The 19,710-nt window shown below is 46.4% G+C and overlaps 2 long non-coding RNA genes across 2 annotated transcripts; both read left to right on the top strand.

The window, feature by feature from the left end:
- Positions 1–2,493: 2,493 nt before the first annotated feature.
- LOC115395839 (uncharacterized) lies at positions 2,494–11,483 on the top strand. Its single transcript, XR_003932322.1, has 6 exons — positions 2,494–2,936; positions 6,914–7,034; positions 7,847–7,899; positions 10,067–10,141; positions 11,167–11,271; positions 11,435–11,483. It is a non-coding gene; the product is annotated as an uncharacterized LOC115395839 (long non-coding RNA).
- Positions 11,484–14,467: 2,984 nt separating this feature from the next.
- Positions 14,468–17,840, top strand: LOC115395844 (uncharacterized). The gene is made up of 3 exons (XR_003932327.1): positions 14,468–14,508; positions 17,321–17,503; positions 17,780–17,840. It is a non-coding gene; the product is annotated as an uncharacterized LOC115395844 (long non-coding RNA).
- The last annotated feature ends 1,870 nt before the right edge of the window (positions 17,841–19,710 follow it).

Below are 19,710 nucleotides of genomic sequence, written 5' to 3' on the forward strand. Positions count from 1 at the left end.
GGGGAGATGGAACTAAAGACAGTGGGGCGGGGGAACGAGACGGGACCCGACTGGATAACAGGGAGAAACATGAGGTGCAGCAGAAGACAGCAGGTGACGGACGTCAGACTAACAACACAGGAGACCAGAGAGGGTAGGGTGCAGGACCCTGACACAGTGAAGCTCAAACATGTTTTTGGAGGAAACCAGAGTCCCTGGAGAAAAACCACACACGTAAACTACAAACAGGAAGGCCAGGACTCAAACACAATACCCTCTTACTGTGACTCCAGTGAGCTGACCACTACACTCTCATGCTTTCTTCTTTAACGGGACATAGATCTGGCTGTCGTCTGCATGACAGTGAAAGGAGATGCCGTGTCTTCTCAGGATGGACCCCAGTGGTGATAAAGAGAGAAAAGCAGTGGCCCCAAGATTGAGCCCTGTGGAACCCCAGAAGACAGAAGAGCAGAGGAGGATTCAGAGCTGGCAAGACAAACACACATAGCTCTGTCTGTCAGGTAGAACCACAGGACCACTGATGCCAACCAGGTGCTGCAGTATGAGTACAGACCGTGGAAGCGGGGCCTCACCATCCTTCTGACTTTTTGGGTTTTAAACAGGAGGTGTCAGAAAAGTTGCCACAGGGAGAACTGGCTTGTGGCGGCCAAGCGTTCACAGTGACGTCGCTTTCTGAACCCATCGGCTCTTCCTATCATTGTGAAGCAGAAGTCACCAAGGTTGGATTGTTCACCCACTAATAGGGAACGTGAGCTGGGATTAGACCGTTGTGAGACAGGTTAGTTTTACCTTGCTGATGATGTGTTGTTGCAATGGTAATGCTGAGAGCACATAAAGCATCCCACTATCTGGGATGCTCTATGCGCTCTCCCTGGAGCCCCTCCTCACTAAGCTACGTTCCAGTTTGCAGGGTGTGTTTTTACCGGGTTTCAGTGAAAGCATGATTTTAGCGGCCTGTGCAGATGATCTTATTGTTTTTATCAGGAATCAGGGGATGGAAAGATGTTTTAGTTCAGCAGTTTTCAAAGTGTGAGGCGCGCCTCCCCTGGGGGGCGCCAGAGGGTGTCAGGGGAGGTGCAGCGTGACAGAGAAGGAAAAAAAACGTGTGGGCTTCAGAAGCAGGCCCACAGTGTGTCCTGTGAGATTCCTCACCCCCATCCCCCCACCCCCCGCTAGGGATGGGAATCGAGAACCGGTTCTTTTGTAGAACCGGTTCCTTATGTCTCAATTCCGAGGAATTGTTTGGCTGTCTCCTTAACGATAACAGCTACCAGTTAACAGCTGCATTTTACCAAAGTTTATTTAAATACTGGGCCTTATTTTCACACAGAAGGTTCCTCCTGAAAGCCGACTCTCTGCACTGGCTGTTGAAAGAACCCCTGATCCACGGAGCCAGACTGGACATCAGCGGAGCCTCAACCCCTGGCCTGACCGGAAGGCTGATCCAGTCTGGGACCCTCACCGTAGGTCAGCTTGTGGATGCTGCGGGGTCGGACCTGAACGACGCCCAGGCCCTGGGCTCTCTGCTGGGGATGCAGTCCATCCGGGTGTCCCAGGGGCTCCTGGAGAAGTGGAGGAGTGCACCGAGACCCAGAGACAGGAGCCTGCTGAGGAGGTACAGCCGAGGAGAACTCTCCCCGGATGCTGAGGATCCATTCCCCGAGGTCCTGCTGAGTCTGGAGCTGGGGGAACTGTCCAGCCCCCTACTGAAGACCACACAGCCTGAGAGACTTTCTTTACAGAAGGATGACAAGAAGATTTAATACAGGAACTGTGTGAAGAGCATCCACAAGGCTGGACTGAGCAACAGACCCCCCACTGTGTGGTCACAGAGACTGGGACAGTGTCTCTCTTGTTTGTGTGTGTGTGTGTGTGTGTGTGTGTGTGTGTGTGTGTGTGTGTGTGTGTGTGTGTGTGTGTGTGTGTGTGTGTGTGTGTGTGCTTTTGATGGCGGCAATTCGGAAAATAAATTTGTTTAATTGATAAAAATTGAAGTAATGATCTTAAATATGAAGGTTTGTCTTTGTTTTTGCTCAGTTGATAATCATTACTGTCTGTATCTCTCCTCCTCCCAGCAGGCCCTCCTCTCTGTCGTCAGGAGAAAAGCTCAGTGTTTAATGAGGAACAAGCCAGGCAAGTGACATTACAGGATATATTGGCATCTATTAATGAGTCATCGTTTAGCTAACACTATCTGCATGGAGCAGCATTACTCACCTGACACAGGTTGTTTAGGGACAAAAACCCTGCAAAGTTTCTGTGGCTGGTTTGGTGAATATGATGCGTTTAACGACGGCTCGGAAAAACACCTCACTGCTTGTTAATCACGGATTATACGACTGTAACGTTTGTTTGTCTGGTTTTAACATCGACCAGCAACAAGGGGTGTAGTATATAGTGCCATGCATGTATACGCAGGTAAAATAGTGCCCACATAGGAGGCGGAGTGATACCTCCTAGTGATGCGGCTGTGACGTAGTCCGTTCGGTTTTTGTTAGCATGTTGCTCGAGATGCTTGAACGCTCAGTAAAAGAGACCGAAAACTCAACCTGATGTCATCCCTGTCTTCCCTGCACCACGGATTCATCTCAAGATGGTAACAGAGATTACTACAAGGGAAGTGAAAGAAAGTCGGTCAACAACTAACAGGAAAACTAGTTAGTCTGAAACCCCGGCTCTACTCCCGTCTCCAGACGCTTCCTGTTTGTGCGTTTGTACGTTCGTGAACGTTCCACCAGTCCTCCAGAGCAGCGAGCTGCGTCTCCTTTAAGAATCTTTTCCTGTTCCCCTGGCGCGTTTCTCGCTTCACTTCAGAAGGTTCTCTTCTTTTTCATCATGATTCTGATATAAAAGCGCCGTTCTGACTCCAGAGAGCAGAGTGAAGTCTCCGTGTCTCCAGGATCTCTGCTCCATCTGACTGGTCCACAGGAAGAAATGTGAGTTTTAATGAGCCTCACTGTCTCCCTGTGTCCCGATGTTTCGCTGCTTTTAGAGTCATTTCAAGCTGAAAACTGAACCCATGGATTGATTTCATGCTTTATCTTCAACATTTGCTCTGAGTTGCCTTGCTTGGTTTCCTTTGTCTCTTTTTCTCACTGAGAACTGAGACTTGATGAAAGTGAAAGTAAAAAGCTCATTTCAAGGCTTCAGTTCTTTCTTTAGTCTCTTTGCTCTCAGTGGTTCCAGTCTCTGGTTTGTTCTTGTCCAGCACCTGAACACATCAGCGGCAGAGCCTGAAACAGAGATCCATCATTTTCTGATCAAACAGAGTCAATAATATATGTCTGCCGCGCTGGAGACAGCACTTTTAGGACCGTACCCTGAGGACTGCACCCTGAGCACCGCGCTTTAGTGCCCCCTATTGAGAACTGGAGACCACACCGTCAGGACCAGGCATTTTTTAAAGGAGTCATATTATGCAAAATTCACTTTAAAAAGGTGTCTTTACAGTCATGTTACCTCCCAGAGCCTCTGTATGAGCCCCCGCAAGTGAAAAATTCAGTAACCCCCCTTAATTGCGCACTCCACTCTTAAGCAACTAACCCCCAAATCACTTTTTTTTGCTGATAAACTGTATAAATGCATGACTTATATTATTGTCTACTCGTTTCTGACATTACTTTTACAATTTAGTGCAAACTTGTTTAAAATCCTATTTTTGTGACAAAACTGTCTTACTAACGCCCCAAGTGGTTTAACAGCGTTTACTACATTTGAATTTTGTGATTGGCTGGATGATGGCATCCAACGTACGTATCGCCCACGCCTCTGCACCCAGGGCCGGCTCTAGGCATAGGCGAACTAGACGGCCGCCTAGGGCGCCACGTCCCGAGGGGGGCGCCGCGGTCGTACAAGGGGCGCCACGACGCTCTGTGTTCCGTGTGCCCAGCTGTGCAGCGGTCCAACGCACTGCGCTCCTCGTCCTCGGCCCTGCCCGGCACTGATCGGTATTGTTCGGCATTGCTCATCAGCGCGCGCACCCCCCCCCCCCGCTCAACAAATGTCGGGACCGCTCGAAAAACACGCTCCCAAGGGGCGCTTGTCTCGGGCTCGCCTAGGGCGCCTCTGAAGCCCGGGCCGGCCCTGTCTGCACCCATCGTACGTCGAGTACAGCCCTATAGAAACAGATGCCTCCCCTACAAGTCGGAGTCGGACCAGAGCGAGCCATCTTTTTCATAGCGATTATCAGATTAGCATTGTTTTAGCATTAGCATCATTTTAGCATTAGAGTTAGAGTAGTTCACAGGCGTGATTTACGTAGGGTTGGTGGGTTATGAAAACCCACGACCCCCCCGGGCACCCTGACGCTCCGTGCTCCGAGTGAGCACCGCACCGTCCGTCACCGGACTCGCTCGGCCAGCTTGCGCTGTCACAACAACTCAGCCCTGAAGATTCTGAAATCTTACTTTGTCGACATCAACAAGAGGAACACCACTCCCCCCCCCCCCCCCCCCCCCCCCCCCCCACCCCCACCCCCCCCACCCCCCGAAGAGGATCCAGCCATTGGCCGGCCCCCGGATAGGTTGTTATAGTAGTATGTGCTGCCGTAGCCTCATTAAGACGTTCAAATTTGAAAATTGTCTTTTTCCTCCTTGTCTTGCTACACCACATTTTTGAAAATGAAACTGAAACTTAAGCTGAGACAGTCGAGGAGATGTGGCTTTGACTGTGCCCCCACCGTGTGTGAGAGAGTGGTAGTGGCCAGTTGCGTTCAAGTGCATCTCGGAAAGTAGGCTGTGAAAAACAGGCTGTTCGGAGGGGGGCTCCTCAGAGCCACTTTTTAGACCGCTCAAACTCCGAACATAGGATGAATTTGGGGAAAGCAAACTTATATACTATGTTTTTGGGCTTCTGTGACCTATATGACGTGACTGAAAAATAGCATAATAGGTCCGCTTTAATAGTGACATAACTAATACATACATATATATATATATATATATATATATATATATATATATATATATATATATATATATATATATATGTATACACACCGTAAATCTTCTAATAATGACCTGTATTCCATTAAAAGCCCGTCTCCTTTAATGACCGGGTGCGTCTTTGAAGAAAGCTCGTAAAAGCCTCCTCCAAATACAAACATGTTTTTTTTTTTCTCTCTTTGAAGCGCTACAGCACTGTACTGACAGTAGTCTGTGCTACAGCGCCAGTCCTCCTGGTATGGCGACTGTGTGTACTACATGCGTCCGGCAAAAATGGCGGAGGGACAGAAAACATTAAACTCGATGTTGAGATTTAATTTTTTTACATTGATTGAAAAAATAAATGAGCTCAGTACATGATACTGGGTTCAAATTGACACAAAAGATCTCCCTGCTCTTTTTGAAAATTTTAAAATAGAAGCCTTTCTCTTACCCCTTTCCCACTGGCCAAAATAACTCGTTTAAACCCGTTAACTATTGGCTCCTCATGGCAGTGGGAAAGAGTTTTACCGCGATTCTGACCTGGGTCGTTCGACCCTGCAATCAGCCTGGTAATTTACCGGGTCACTTTCTACCGGCTTTTAGTGGGAGGGACACATCCGGGAACTTACATGATGACGTCGACACGGCTACGTTAGCGCGCTAGTTGTTGTTTCTGGACACAGCGTGAGATATCCTTCAAGATAGCGAGACCAGAGAGCTTCCCCTGGTCCATGGGGAAGAGGAGATTCATCTACAGGTAACGGGACTGTGTTCCGCTGCATTGTTTACTTTCGTTTTGCTCCGTCGCGCTGATGATGTCATCAACGTGGGACGCCATCAGTGCAGGAAAACGCAGCGTCGCATCTCGCCAGCAGGCAGCCAGACGCGGGTCTGCATGCAGTGTGAAAGGAGTGTAAAAAAAAAAAAAGCCGATCGTTGGCGGGTGCACGGTCGACCTGCTAGTTGCAGTGCCAAAAAAAGCCGGTGCCAGCTACACTTAAGAGAAATAAAAGCCCCGGCTACTATAAGAGGATTTACGGTGTGTGTGTGTGTGTATACATATATATATATATATATATATATATATATATATATATATATATATATATATATATATATATATATATATATATATATGTATATATTATATATACATACACACACACATATATACATACACACACACACACAAATTTTATTTCAACAAAAATAATAAAATTAAAGGTTATTTCAACCAAAGTATTTCTTATCTTGATCACTTAGTTTCTCAGACTGTCATTTGAAGAAATTAAGTAAATCATATACCTGTGTTACTCTCAACTAAAATGTTAATGGAATCATAAATTGTCATCTCTACATTTCAAACAAGGTGGTTTTAAAGTTGAAAAAAAAAGTTTTTTTCATCTCTGCTTCCCTCTTTCCCTCCGTGCACACTGCGCATGCTCACACAGCAGAACCCCCTCAGTGAACTGGTCCAAGGCCAGTTCTCCAGCTGGACTCCTGAGGGTCAGAGGTCAGTGTGTCTAGTCAGGAAGCAGTGTGAACCCTCTGAGGAGCTTCAGCAGAAAGGAGGTTTTCTAAAAAGCTGAGTTTCTCACCTGGAGCCAGACTGCTGCTGTTCCTGGACCTGGAAGACCTCGGCTGTGAGAGCGGCTCACCCTTCACACCCGGGATTCACTCTGTGGACTCATTTCAGCTCTGATCCATGACAGACTCTGCTCTTTTCATCTGACTCTGATTATTGATCATTTACTGTTTGAACTTATTTGATCAGAAATCTCTTTTTCACCGAGGGCTTTGGGGTCCTGTCACACTGGCTGAAGCTCCGCCTCCCTGACGGGGCGGGTGAGACGGGCCGGTGGTGTCCTCGGGGCTTCCAGGGGGCCCCGGGGTCCCACCACAGCCCGGCCCTCACTGTCATGACATTGCGGGTTTTCACCTTCGCCCTCTGACTCGTGTGCGTTCTACTCTTTGGTCCGTGTTTCCAGACAGGTGTGGTGCGTCGCCCACATTGCCGCAGAGCCCTTGGGCCTTCTGGGACGTGGGCCGGTCCCCGTGCTGGTGGGGCGGGGGGCCACTGAGGACAGTCAGACCGGGGGCGAGGGAATGGTGATTATTGATCTGAACATTGATTTGAAGAAACGTGTGTGTGTATGTGTGTGTGTGTGTGTGTGTGTGTGTGTGTGTGTGTGTGTGTGTGTGTGTGTGTGTGTGTGTGTTCTCGTATTTCTATCCTTGTCGGGGCCAAATGTCCCCACAAGGATAGCAAAACGTGAAACGACGTGCCTTGTGGGGACCTTTTTCCGGTCCTAAGTAGGAGAAACAGTGTTTTCTTGACCATGTTGTTGTTACTGAAAAAAGTAAAAGTGCAAAAACATTTCTTTAGGGTTAGGCTTTGTTGTGGTGTGGGTTAGGGTTAGGGTAAGGGTTAGGGTTAGGGGCTAGACATGAATGGGAGTCAATGGAAGGTCCCCACAAGGATAGAAATACGAGACTGTGTGTGTGTGTGTGTGTGTGTGTGTGTGTGTGTGTGTGTGTGTGTGTGTGTGTGTGTGTGTGTGTTCTTGTACATACCCAAAAGTAAGGACCAAAATTCGTATTTCACCAACAGAGTGAGGACATTTTTGCAAAGTGAGGACATTTTTGCCAGTCCTAACTTTTCAAAAGGCCTTTTTTGACCTTTTTGAGGGTTAAGACTTGGTTTTTGATTTAGGGTTACAATTGGGTTTAGGTTAGGTTCAGGGCACAGGTTAGGGTTAGGCATTTATTTTTAATGGTTAGGGTTAGGGTAAGGGGCTAGGAAATGCATGATGTCAATGAGTGTCCAATGCGTGTGTGTGTGTGTGTGTGTGTGTGTGTGTGTGTGTGTGTTTGTGTGTGTGTGTGTGTGTGTGTGTGTGTGTTGCTGCTTCCTCTCTCAGTGACTGAAGATGTCTGGTGTGGATGAAGAGGAGGACAGATCAGGTGTGGACAGGTAAGAGACGTCAGCTGCTCCTGCAGAGTCTCTCTTCTCTTCATGTTTTGGATCATTGTCGTGTTGGAAGATACCGTATTGGCGTATAAGACGACTCCGATTATAACACGACCCCTATTTTTCAAAGATCATTTTGTGAAAAAAAAAAAAATGCTGAAGACAGGTCACTCATAGAACAACTTTTTATTATACAATTATTATAAACTCAAAACTCACAACTGAAATAACATTTCACGAGATATAAAATGAAAAAATATTGCTACAGTATTGAAAAAATATATTCTCTTTCTCAAAATAAGAAACAATAAGCAACAAATAAGAAGCCTCAAGGGGTCAAAACTGCATAAATGATGTAAATAACTTTCCAGTGCCTTCAGCTGAATCAGGCTCTGGTGGTGGGCATTCCGTCTTTCCATTTTTCAGAGATGTATTCACTCACCCTTCAATCAGTCTCTCTGAAGCGTCGCTCCTGGGACCACTGAAAGCTTTTCTCATAGTGTTAGCACCTGTAGGCGTTTTTTCTGTGCTCTCCAATAAGAACGAGGCTCTGCTACACCAGATCTCCTGGCGGCTTGGCAGTTGTTTGATGACTCTGCTGCGTTGATCACCATCAGTTTAAAGTTGGTATCATAACTTCTCCTCTGTTGTTTGCTCAGTTGTCCAGCGTTCGAGCCCCTTTGTTCCAGATGATCCGCCATTTTTCATCAGATCATTTGATCTCATTTCATCACTCCACTCGCTCTCTGGTCAGTGATACTTTGGCTCCATCTAGCGGTGCAGATGCGTACTGACCATCTACCATAAGTCCGCGATTATAACACGACCCCACTTTTGAGGATGCAGTTTTTGAAAAAAAACATTGTCTTATATTCGGGCCAATACGGTAAATCTCCGTCCCAGTCTCAGGTCTGTGTCAGACTCCAACAAGTTTTCTTCCAGAATGGTCCTGTATTTGGCTCCATCCATCTTCCCGTCAGTTTTAACCACCGTCCCTGTCCCTGCTGAAGAAAAGCAGCCCAAACCATGATGCTGCCACCACCATGTTTGACAGTGGGGATGGTGTGTTCAGGGTCATGAGCTGTGTTGCTTTCACGCCAAACATATCGTTTTGCATTGTGGCCAAGAAGTTGGATTTTGCTTTCATCTGACCAGAGCAGCTTCTTCCACATGTTTGCTGTGTCTCCCAGGTGACTTATGGCTTGTGATATCTGTGAGAAATGGCTTTCTTCTTGCCACTCTTCCATAAAGGCCAGATTTGTGCAGTGCAGGACTGATTGTTGTCCTCTGGACAGACTCTCCTGCCTCAGCTGTAGATCTCTGCAGTTCATCCAGAGGGATCCTGGGCCTCTTGGCTGATCTGTGATCAGTCTTCTCCTTGTTCCAGATGAAAGTTTAGAGGCACGGCCGGGTCTTGGCATATTTGCAGTGGTCTCATACTTCTTCCATTTCAACATGATTGCTTGCACAGAGTTCCTTGACATGTTTAAAGCTTGGGAAATCTTTTTGTATCCACATCCGGCTTTAAACTTCTTCACAACAGTGTCTGGACCTGCCTGGTGTCTTCCTTGGTCCTCATGATGCTCTCTGCGCTTTAAACAGAACCCTGAGACGATCACAGAGCAGGTGCATGTATACGGAGACTTGTTTACACACAGGTGGATTCTATTTATCATCATCAGTCATTTAGGACAACATTGGATCATTCAGAGATCCTCACTGAACTTCTGGAGTCACTTTGCTGCACTGAAAGTAAAGGAGCCGAATAATGTTGCTCGCCCCACTTTTCAGTTTTTTATTTGTTTAAAAAGTTTAAAATATCAAATACATTTCTTTCCACTTCACCATTGTGTCACACTTGTTGTTGATTCTTGACAAAAAAAGTAAAATGTGATACCTTTATGTTTGAAGCCTGAAATGTGGCAAAATTTTGAAAAGTTCAAGGAGGCCGAATACTTTCACAAGGCACTGTACGTCTCACATGTTGAATGAAAGTGTGTAAATGTCAGAACCTCTCTGATCTGTCGATGAGCCAACAGAACATTTGAACCTACTGTCAAACTCCTGATTGGGTGGAGTGGGTGTGACCTTTGACCTCTGTCATGCTGTGTTTCCAGTGAACTGACTGAACCATGAAAGCTGTTTCTGAATCCTCTTATTTGACTCTCAGGTTGTCTCTGAAGAGTAACTGGTCCAGAGATGATCCACCAAACTTCAGTGTTGATCGTGGACCTTCGGACACAACGTAAGAAAGTGTTTCTATTTCATTTCATCCATTCCGGTGTGTATCGACTGTGTTTTGGCAGGAAATTGTCTCTGATACAGTTGAAACAGTTCAGTGTGAGATGATAGATTTGGATCCAGTGAGAATGGAGACGCTCCTGAATTTAATTCTAAAAGTGGGAAAACCGACAAAGTAGACTGACCGAACCACCTGATACGTTGAAAAGAACATTTTCTGATTGATTCAGTGTGACTGACCTAATGGTGGTGGTGACGGGGGTGGATGTTGTGTTGCTACAGCACAGACATGAAGCAGAAACAGTTATTGATCCACATTAGCATGAGCTGTGTTTACCAAACTCTGTGTGTGTGTGTGTGTGTGTGTGTGTGTGTGTGTGTGTGTGTGTGTGTGTGTGTGTGTGTGTGTGTGTGTGTGTGTGTGTCTGTGTGTGTGTGTGTGTGTGTGTGTGTGTGTCTGTGTGTGTGTGTGTGTGTGTGTGTGAGACCCTTCCTCTCCAAGTTTGACATTTACAGTGCCTTGTGAAAGTATTCGGCCTCCTTGAACTTTTCAAAATTTTGCCACATTTCAGGCTTCAAACATAAAGATATCAAATTTAATTTTTTGTCAAGCATCAACAACAAGTGGGACACAATCGTGAAGTGGAACCAAATTTATTGGATATTTTAAACTTTTTTTTTTTTCCATCAATGTCTTTTTAACATTTTTCCAAAAACAAAAACACACAAACAAATACAAATGTGTCAAAAAGCAAGCAATAGCCCAAAAAATGCATGAAAATAAATAAATGAATGAATAAATAAATAAAATATAACCCCCCAAAAAAGGTAAATAAATAAACCGTCACACTCAATGTCCTTACAAGAATACATCATTTCTTCATAAAGTCATTTAAAGGCGCCCACAATTCTTCAAATTGCTTGTGCTTTACCCCTTATTATGTTTGTAAATGTTTCTAAAGTAACACACAGTATGTGTGTGTGTGTGTGTGTGTGTGTGTGTGTGTGTGTGTGTGTGTGTGTGTGTAGACCCACAGCAGAGTCTTCAGGTTCCAGCAGGTTGTCTCTGAAGAGTGACTGGTCTAAACTACTTCCACCAGGCTTCAGTGGTGAACCTGGACCTTCAGACTCAAAGTAAGAAAGTGTTTTTCTTTTATTTCCTCCAAAGCAGAGTGAGAGATGTTGAGCTCACTTTCAGATTCAGCTCCAGTATTTTGAAGCAGTGTGAGAGTTGAAGATCTTTGTGTCTCTGCTGTGTGTTGTGTTGCTCAGAGTAAATGTTGCTTGGTGTCCACAGAGAGAAGAGGACTGATGTCTGTGAGGAGCAGCCAGAAAGATCCAGAAGTAAGAGTGGACATGTGTCTGCTGAGGAACTGGGACTTGTTGTGTTGTAGAGACATGAAAGCTTGTTGTGTGTGTGCAGTGTGATTGTTGTTGTTGTCTCTGAGCAGGTGTGGGTCTGCAGCAGCTTCTAGAAGAACATAAGAAGAGTCTGAGGAGGAGATGTGAACGTGTGACTGAAGGAAGTGATGAAGCAGGAGGAGGAAGCCTCCTCAACAGGATCTACACTGAGCTCCACATCACAGAGGGACTCAGTCAGGAGCTTCAGAGGGAACCTGAGCTGCAGCAGCTGGAGACAGCTTCCAGGAAGGAGAGCCTCCGTCACACTGCCATCAGGGTTCAGGACATCTTCAAAGCCTCGGCCCAGCAGCACACACACATCCGAGTGGTCCTGACCAGCGGCGTGGCCGGCAGTGGAAAAACCTTCTCGGTGCTCAAGTTCACTCTGGACTGGGCCGAGGGCCTGGAGAACCAGGATGTCAGTGTGCTGGTGGTGCTCTCCTTCAGGGAGCTGAACCTGCTGGGAGAGCGGCCGTACAGCCTCCTCTCGCTGCTGGCTGTTTTCCATCCCACGCTCCAGAAGCTGACGGCAGAGGAGCTGGCTGTCTGCAAGCTGCTCTTCATCTTTGACGGCCTGGATGAAAGCAGACTTTCTCTGGACTTCAGCAGCAGCCGGCGGCTGCTTGACGTCTCCCAGCAGTCTTCAGTCGGCGAGCTGCTCACTAACCTCATCCGGGGGGATCTGCTGCCCTCGGCTCGGGTCTGGATCACTTCCCGACCGGCGGCGGCCCATCAGATCCCTCCAGCATGTGTGGACAGACTGACAGAAGTGCGAGGCTTCACTGACGCCCAGAAGGAGGAGTACTTCAGGAGGAGGCTGAGTGATGAGGAGCTGAGCAGCAGAATCATCTCCCACATCCAGACCTCCAGGAGCCTCCACATCATGTGTGGAATCCCAGTCTTCTGCTGGATCACTGCTACAGTTCTGGAGCACATGTTGAGCACCGAGCAGAGAGGAGAGCTGCCCCAGACCCTGACTGACATGTACTCCCACTTTGTGCTGGTTCAGACTCACAGGAAGAAGCTCAAGTACCATGAAGGACCTGAGACGGGTCCACAGGGGCTGACGGAGGCTGACAGGGAGATTCTTCTGAAGCTGGGCAGGATGGCCTTGGAACATCTGGACAAAGGAAACATCCTGTTCTACCAAGAAGACCTGGAGCAGTGTGGTCTGGATGTAACTGAGGCCTCGCTGTTCTCTGGAATCTGTACTCAGATCTTCAAGAGAGAGTCTGTGATCTTTCAGAAAGACGTCTACAGCTTTGTCCATCTGAGTGTTCAGGAGTTTCTGGCTGCAGCCTTCATGTTCCACTGTTTCACCAACAGGAGGACAGATGAGCTGAAGACCTTCGTTGGGGAGGAACATGATTTCACATCTCTCCATGTTTTCCTGAAGGTCATCCTTCAGAAATCCCTCAGAAGTCAGAACGGCCACCTGGACCTGTTTGTCCGCTTCCTTCATGGCCTCTCTCTGGAATCCAACCAGAGACTCTTAGAAGGTCTGCTGGGTCGGACAGAGATCAGTCCAGAAACCATCCAGAGAGTCATCCAGAACCTGAAAAAGATCAACAGTAAAGAAGCGTCTCCTGACAGAAGCATCAACATCTTCCACTGTCTGATGGAGATGAAGGACCTCTCAGTCCAGCAGGACATCCAAGAGTTCCTGTCAAAGAGCAGATTTGGGAAGAGACTCTCTATGATCCACTGCTCAGCTCTGGCCTACATGCTGCAGATGTCAGACCAGGTCCTGGAGGAGTTTAACCCGAAGACGTACATCACATCAGAGGAGGGACGACGGAGACTGATCCCAGCTGTGAGGAACTGCAGGAAGGCTGAGTGAGTCCACAAGTCTTCATGATCAGTGTCTCAGTGATGATTGTAGAAAGTAGTTCCTGTAGTTCCTCTGTGGAGATGTTCCTCAATGATCTGTCATGAAGAACCCATCAGTCCACTCGTCCCATTATTCTCTACATTTCCTGCTGTTACTAAATGTAAACAATCCCCTCCAGAGGTTGGCTCAGTTCTCAGGATCTGTTCAGACTGAGACTGTCAGTCTTCCTTCATGTTCTAATTCACATTCAGCCTGTTCTTGTCTGGAATGTTCAAATATATTCCAGTTTTTGAATTCCTCTCATCAGCCCTCAGACAAAGTGAAAGTAAAGCAGCAGATCTTCTCTTGATCTTCTTGAGACTGTTTCCATCTGATGAAATAATTCCTGTCAGACTCAGCAGGAACAGGACTAAAGACCTGCAGCTCAGTGCAGCGGGGCAGGTTGTGGAGTTTCTACAGGAGAGCAGGTCTGATGTCCAACCGTCCAACAAAGTGTCCTCTCTCATAATGTCCTGTCCTCTCTGTGTCTCATTACAGTCTTTCTCGATGTGGACTCTCTGATCCTCACTGTGAAGTGATCTCCTCAGCTCTGACCTCTGACCCCTCCCATCTGAAACATCTGGTCCTGTGTGACAACGACCTGAAGGATTCATCAGTGAAGATTCTGAGTGCTGGACTGGAGAGTCCAAACTGTAACCTGGAGACTCTGAGGTCAGTTCACTGTCTGAAGGTAGAATCTGTTGGAGTCAAAGGACTGAGAGGAGTTTAGGAGGATTCCAGGTGTTGTTTGGACAGAGAGTGGACTGAGCTCTGCAGCATGTTGATGAGAGCTCTTCTCCTCCTGGTGGCTTCAGCTGTTTGGACTTTACATTTCTAAACTCTTCCAGTCTGAACCTTCTTCAGCTCTCAGTCACTTCAACATCAAACTTTGTCCTCTAATCTCACTTCTGTCTCTCTTTATTCAGGTTGACGAACTGCAGTTTGTCAGAGATCAGCTGTTCTTCTCTGGCCTCAGCTCTGAAGTCCAACCCCTCCCTCCTGAGACATCTGGACCTGAGTGGGAACCATGTGCAGGATTCAGGAGTTTCTCAGCTGTGTGGTTTTCTGCAGAGTCCACTCTGTGGTCTGCAGACTCTGAGGTCAGACTCCATGTTTGAGTGTGTTTCAGTGAAAGTTGTGTTGACACTAAAGGTCAGACATCAGGCTGATCTGAGAGTGATCCACTCTGAGGATCTCCAGGAGAAACGGAGCTTCTTCTCTGCTCTTTAGTCCTGTGACGGTGGCAGAGCCGTGTGCAGCTCCGCATTTCAAAGCTTGCTAGAAGAAGAAAGGAGCTGCAGTGGATCATTGACTGTGAACCTCTGACACGCTCCATGTTGACCTTCAGCTTTCAGAGCAGGCTGATCTCTCCTGGATCAAGCTGTCACTGATCTCCCAGCTGGAGCTCCAGACTCTCAGCAGCTCTGCAGACTCTGGACTTGTTGGCTTTCTGTCCAGTAAGCTTGGCTGTTGACATGTCCTCCACTGGACTCTGCTTCTGTTTGGTCTTCACATCAGTTCAGCTCTCCAAAAGATCAAAGGTCAAATCAGGGAGGAGAAGAAGAACCCCAGTTCTTCTTTCACTTCCTCAGAGCTCCAACCTTCTGAAGAAGAAGAAATGGACACCAAGGATCAGTCTGATCAGTCTCATCTGAAGAGGATTCACTCATTTCTAACTCATTTCAGCTCACATTTACAAACCAAAGTCAGAAAATATTCAGAAGCAAATGTTGAAGGATTTGAGTTCTGTGTAGAAGAGGTTAAAACTAAGTATTCAGACTTGAACAACATTAAAACAAAAACAGGTTTTTGAGTTTAAAACTGTTCTAAACTAATAAAAACCCACAATATGTGAGCTGCTGTGTAGAACTGAGTAAATATCAATCATTCATCTCCTCTTCAGTAACTGTTTTAAACAGCACTAAACCAGCGGCCCTGTTCTTCCCTGTTGTAGCGTCCCCTGGCCCAACAGACCAGCTGGACGGGGTCAGACTTCCTTCATGCAGCGTGAAGCTGGATGAACAAAGCACATTTTCATTTCAGTAGCGGGTTCTATTTTTACAGGAGTGACCCCCAAACCCGCTCCAAACATTTCAAATAGCAAAGACAGAAGTGAACAAGCGCTCCTCATTCTGCTGACCAAGGGGCTGAAACTCTGATCACGGCTGAGATCTGAGGTTCATTTCTGATGCTGCTGCTGGAAACACAGAGCAGCGTCATATGAAACATCTGCCAAGCTTCCAAAGCAGAGACAAGGAGAAGCAGGCCGGAGCCGTTCGTAGCGTTTGCGCTGATCCAGGGAGCAGCTCCAAACTGACAGCAGGTGGCGCCATTTTTAAACGCTCCGAGCAGCACGACTTCTGGTGGAAGTCAAAACAAAAGTCGGAACAAGGAAAAAAACTCAGCTGACGTGCACCAGCTCCATCTGTTGTTGTGTTTGAATGTTTGAATGAGTGTTTTTTAATCTGTCATGAAGCCATGTCCAAGACAAACTTCTTTTTTTAGTGAAGAAGGGAAATAAAGTTTCTATCTCTCTATATCAGTGATGAGAGGGAGTGGACTGAGCTCTGCAGCATGTTGATGAGAGCTCTTCTCCTCCTGCTGGCTTCAGCTGTTTGAACTTACATTTCTAAACTCTTCCAGTCTGAACCTTCTTCAGCTCTCAGTCACTACGTTTATATGTAGTCAATATTCAGGTTAAGGTCCAGATTCTGCTTTCTGAGACATTGGGAATAACCCGTTTACATGCATGAGCAGACAGAGTTCCTCCTGCATACATGGTGATTGTGATCAGTTGGAATATCCCCATCTAAACCGCAACGCACCGAGAATGTGATTAAAATCCAAACACAGCAGCAGCAGCAGCAGCACGGTGGATCAGGAACAGTCCAGGCCGACAGCAGTGGCCTTTGTTTGTGCTTTGGTGCTGGTTCTGACCCAGCAACAGTACTGAACACGACTCTTCCTCATGGTCTTCATTAAAGGTATAGTGGACAATGTTTTAGCCAATCAATTTCGGAATGCAAATCTCAGCTTTTGGTCCTCCAACATGTTAATCACGCTGGAGAAATGCTTGCGTAACGCCGTCAAGCGCGCTCGTTCCCGTGATCTGCGCATGCGCATTCAGAGTGTTTATGTAGCCGGTGAGCCTCGGTTTCAGCTCGTACTTACCGATGGCAAGCCTGACATAATGAAACTGTAACTGTTTTGGAGAATAAGCTTTATGAGCGAGGCTGATTGCAGAAACTGTAAACAGAGCCGTGCACGCCCGGAGAAGAAGAGCTCGCGCTCGCGCGCTTCCAACATTTGATCGGCGTTTCCTCGGGTGGAGCAGTAGAGCTGGTAGGATGGTGTGGCGCTGTGCATTTTTCAAAAGGCGAGTAACAGATGTTTGGCTTCGACTTTTCGAGAAAATCGTCCACTATACCTTTAATACAAGGAGAGAATGTGAAGAAGAAAGTGGAAATGGAGCCGGAGCTGTGCCATACACATCCACACCACCGTATAATGAAGTCCTTTGTTTCCTCCTGACTCCAGAAGTGTGGTGCTGCGTCTGAGTTTCACCGTGTTTGTTTATCTCTGCGTTTGTGTTTCTGGTGGGTTTGGCACCAGACGCTGCCTAGAACATGTGCAGAACACAAATGAATGTTCCTTTCAAAGGGGAGATTTTGATACGTGTTGATATGACCAAATATTCAGGTTGGAAAAGGAGGAACCCAGGAGTCTAATTCAGGTTTTTAAAACCAGAATATGAACATATTCAGGATTTTAGTGATGTTTACGTGACTGAGTGTAACCAGGTTATTGATAATATTCCCGTTTTCAAAGGGTTACTGACTGCATTGAAACGTAGTCAATCACTTACGCATCAAACTTTGTCCTCTAATCTCACTTCTTTCTCTCTTTATTCAGGTTGATGAGCTGCAGGTTGTCAGAGATCAGCTGTTCTTCTCTGGTCTCAGCTCTGAAGTCCAACCCCTCCCTCCTGAAACATCTGAAACTTCTGGAGCTGAGCTGGAACCGTGTGCAGGATTCAGGAGTTTCTCAGCTGTGTGGTTTTCTGCAGAGTCCACTCTGTGGTCTGCAGACTCTGAGGTCAGTTGACTGTCTGTTCCTGTTGTAGAAGGAGAAATGTTTGTAAGCAGCTGATCTGAGACTCTGATCCTGCAGTGAGAGAGTGGACTGAGCTCAGCAGCAGCTGACTGGTGTGTGTGGACATGAGGAGGAGTGTGAATGTTGTGTGTGATGAAGATCCACAACAACAGAACAGCTCATTGATCAGGACTCAGTAATGTGGAGCTGCTCATTTCTCCATCAATACATCTGATTGGTTCCTCCTCGCTGATTCTGCTGCTTTCTCTCTTTATTCAGCTTGTGGGGCTGCAGTTTGTCAAAGATCAGCTGTTCTTCTCTGGCCTCAGCTCTGAAGTCCAATCCCTCCCACCTGAAGGAGCTCCATCTGCTTTACAACCAGCTGCAGGCTCCCGATGTGCAGCAGCTGGTTGATCTCCAGCAGAGTCCAGACTGCAGCCTGCAGACTCTGAGGTCAGTAGATGGTTGGAGTGAGTCCATGCTGCTTTCAGCAGGTTTGGACTAAACACAGTCAGTGTGAGAACAAAGATCCAGTGTTTGACTCTCAGTGAGGCTGTGAGAGGAGAACGCTGAGCAGCTTCAGGATTGGACAGCAGAGGACACACAGTCAGCCAATCAGAGGAGCCACAGGCTTGTTTGTGTTGGTCTGACAGTGGTGGTCCTTCATGAGCTCTGAGCTGCTGACTGCTGCTCTGAACAGGACTGAAGTCCTCACTGCTTCACACTCTCTGATCATCTCCTGTTATCTCTCTGCAGGTGGAGCTGAGAGCAGAGAGGAGGCTGTGTGTCCTGAAGATCCTCTTCATCATCATCCTCCTCCTCTCCTCAGATAGTATCATCAATAGATGTCCATGGCGTTGTCAGAATTTGAAATGCTGCCGTACTGGAAAATGTCTAACGTCTCATCTCAAAATGTCTCACAGTCTGATTCTCTCCTTCCTCTTTTTCCCACATATCTCCACACTTTGCATAACGAGCATGCTGACAGTGTGCACACAAGAGCTCAGTGGCATAACAGAGCAGAGTTTATGTCTCCTTAAACCTAAATACAGATAATATTCTCAAATAAAGGCAACAAATAAACCAAAAATGCTTCCTGAGACAGCAACACTGCCACCAAAATTACAATGTTTTTACATTTACATACAAAATAAAATCTTGTAATTTTCCAATACAAAGCCATTATAATCAGTCTCTTAACTGTTGACCTTCATGTAAACACTTTACTCATGTTGTACAACTAGTTTCTGAACTGGTCTCTCAAGACAAGACACTTGCTTCAAGCGTTCATCCTTCTTTCCCAAATCTCTTTGTCCCATCTATATTTTAACCTTTCACGCCAAACCATCATCATCTCTGTTTGCTTCGACAACTTCTGCTAGTTTCCACTCGTTTCTAGGAATGTTGTCTTGTCTCAATTTGACTACACTGTTGGGTTCTTTTCACTCAATCAGTTGGGTTGCTAATTTCTAATTATTAATTATATGATATTGTAGCGTCGAGCAGTGACTGAAGGCAAGAGAAGAAGCTTTTAATTGTTCTTTGCTCAACCAGGGCTTTTATTTTTACAACAACGGACCGCTCCGCTCAGCTCTGCTCCGTTTTGTCAGAACCCACAGCGTCCGCTTTGCTCCGCTGCGTCTCCGTTCCGCCGGCCGGAGAAGCAGAGCAGCCATGCGCTATTTAGCATCGACCTCCAAAAGCTGAGCAGTCTGGGCCACACTTGCATCTTTCTCTGTAAATCCTTGTAGAAAGGATGACTGGGGTCATATAAAATTTTATGATTCTCCACTTCCAAAATCAGCGTCTCTTCATCATCCTGGTTGTTGTGCTTCAACACGCTGAATTTCGTGAGACAGGATGTTGACATTCGGGCCATTCAGAATAAAATGCATACATGGTCCTGAATATGTATTTTGTAGAAAACACGAAATTTCTGGACAATAGCCTGCAAATGGGCCATATATGCAGCTGTGTAAACATTTAGAAACGTTCAACTATCGCTTGATTACAGACAAAATAGAAGTTTGTCATATAAAACTTGATGGTGTGTTTTAGTTTTTGTTTGTCCGCTTTTTAAAGTGTACATTTTAATCAGCATGGTATGTCTATTCGTGATATATCTGAAAATTAATGTGAGGACAAATAAAACGTCTTTTAACAGTTTAAAGTTTTTAATTAAGAAAAAAATGATTTTATTTTGTATAAAG

This window comes from Salarias fasciatus, chromosome 10 (genome assembly GCF_902148845.1).
Source record: "Salarias fasciatus chromosome 10, fSalaFa1.1, whole genome shotgun sequence".
Taxonomy (NCBI): Eukaryota; Metazoa; Chordata; class Actinopteri; order Blenniiformes; family Blenniidae; genus Salarias; species Salarias fasciatus.